The following is a 2576-nucleotide window of genomic DNA, read 5'->3' on the forward strand; positions in this document are numbered from 1 at the left end:
ACTGGGAATAATTTGCAAAACACTCAGCTCTTTAACAAATCTTTTAGAGAACTTTTACTTCCTCTCTTCTTTTTAATTATTTGCAATTACCAAACAGGGTAGCTTCTGAGTTAATTCATCCTCTCCCCTCCAGGAGAATCAGACACACTGCTTTGCATACAATAGGTATCAGTAAGTGTATGCTAGGAAAGTATGGAAGAGCAGATGACTCTCCTAACTTTATAGACCCACACATGGAAATTGGAGAGTGCTGGGTGAATCTTCATTTGCTGTCTTATCCAATACTTGCTTGTGTGTTTCCATAACAGCTGGCAAAGACTATGGAGAAAGACAATGATAGCTACCAACAAGGATTCATCTTGCTGGGCTTTTCTGATCACCCTTGACTGGAGATTATTCTCTTTGCTTTTATCCTGGTCTTCTACATCCTGACCCTTCGGGCAACACTGCTACCATCTTGTTGTCAATCATGGATGCTAGACTCCACATGCCCATGTACTTCTTTCTTAGGAAAGTTTCTTTCTTGGATCTCTGCTTTACAACAAGCATTGTTTCCAAGCTGCTGTGGAACCTTTGGGGTCCAGAGAAGACCATCTCCTACCATGCTGTGTGGCCCAGCTTTATATCTAGATGATGTTGGGCTCAACCGAGTGTGTTCTACTGGCTGTCATGTCCTATGACCGCTACGTGGCTGTCTACTGGCTTCTGCATTACACTGTGGTCATGCACCCATATCTCTGCCTGTAGTTGGTGACTGTGTCCTGGTTCTGTGGCTTTTTAAACTCCTTTGTCATGTGTCCCCAGACAGTGCAACTCTCTCGATGTGGGTGCCACACAGTGAACCACTTTCTTTGTGAGATGCCTGCTCTGATTGCCATGTCCGGTGAAGACACCATGTTGGTGGAAGCATTTGCCTTTGTCCTGGGTGTTGCCCTTCTCCTAGTGCCCCTCTCCTTGATCCTCATCTCCTATGGGATGATTGCTGCTGCTGTGGTGAGGATCAAGTCAGCTGCAGGGTGCAAGAAAGCATTCAATACCTGCTCTTCCCACCTAGCCGTGGTCTCCCTTTTCTATGGGACCATCATCTACATGTACCTGCAGCCAGCCAACAGCTACTCCCAAGACCAAGGCAAGTTCCTCACCCACTTCTACACCATTGACACTCCTAGTGTCAACCCCCTGATCTACACTCTGAAGAACAAGGATGTAAATGGGGGCAATGAAGAGGCTCCTGAAGGGAGAGAAGGGGGCCAAGGAAACCTGAATGAGAGGAATGCTGGGGTAATACATGAAGTTCTGGTGTCTGTCTCTTAGATATGTATGTGACGATGTGGAGAGCAAACTTTCAGAGTAGAGTGAACACAGCTGGACATGATGATTTCAAGTGTGACCTCATCCCTTGGTCTCTGGATGTGAACTGATTTTCTTCAGTTTAAAGGCATCTACCTTAAGAAATCTCTCCTATACTTGCCTGTTACCCATCTTTGGGCTTCATCCACAACTACAGGGACTGTTAACACTGATTCAAAGCACACAGTCTGTAGATTAAGTGATGAGATGTCAAATAAAAATGAGACAACATCAGTGGCCTCCTCTTGAAGCTCCTTTTTTTTTATGACTATGGTGATTTTTCAGAGGTAAGCAAAACAACATCAGTCAAATCATAGGACTCTGTGTAGATGTAGGTTGTTTCTTCTTAAGTGAGGAGTTACCTGTTTTTGTTTTCTTGTAATTTGGCTTTTTAAGATTTTATTTTAGTTCTGGTTAGTTAACATATGGTGTAATATTTGTTTCATGTGTACGACATAGTGATCCAACAATTCCATACAACATCTGGTGCTCATCACAACAGGTACACCTCTTAATCCCCAGCCCCTACTTGATGCATCCTCCCACCTCCCCTCTGGTGACCATCAGTTTGTTCTCCATAGTTAAGAGTCTATTTCTTGGTTTGTGCACTCTCTTTCTGTCCCTTTTTGCTTTCTCTTTCTCCCTTTGCTCATCTGTCTTGTTTGTTTGCTTTTCTTTCTTAAAAAAAAAAAAAAGATTTTACTTGTATATTTGAGGGAGAGAGAAATCATGAGTAGGAAGGAGGGGAGGGTAGAGGAAGAGGAAGACTCCCTGCTGAGTAGAGAACCAGATAGATCTTGTGATTTTAGTTTCCATACAATTAAATTTTGAAATCTTTAGTAGTCATATGTGGCCTTTCCTTATAATTAAAAAAGAACATTTAGGGGAGTTTGGGTAGCTCAGTTGGTTAAGCTTCTAACTTGTGATTTTGGCTTAGGTCACGATCTCAGGGTTATGAGCCCTGCACTGGGCTCCATATTCAGTGGGGAATCTGCTTGAGATTCTCTCCATTTGCCCATATCTGCCCCTATCCACAATCGCACTCACTCTCTCTCTAAAACAAAAAAGTAAATATATATATATATATATATATATATATTATATATCTTAATAGAACACTTAAGTTTCCATTTTAAGCTCAAGAAATCACCCAGGTGGCATCATCTTGGAAATAAAGGATGGAAGAAAAAAATTTTAAAAAGATTTTATCTATTTATTTGACAGAG

General features: G+C 41.8%; 1 pseudogene; it reads left to right on the top strand.

Moving 5' to 3' along the window:
- Nucleotides 1–320: 320 nt before the first annotated feature.
- On the top strand, nt 321–1314 carry LOC116585792 (annotated as a pseudogene).
- Nucleotides 1315–2576: the final 1262 nt, after the last annotated feature.

Source organism: Mustela erminea, chromosome 3 (genome assembly GCF_009829155.1).
Source record: "Mustela erminea isolate mMusErm1 chromosome 3, mMusErm1.Pri, whole genome shotgun sequence".
In the NCBI taxonomy this organism is placed as follows: Eukaryota; Metazoa; Chordata; class Mammalia; order Carnivora; family Mustelidae; genus Mustela; species Mustela erminea.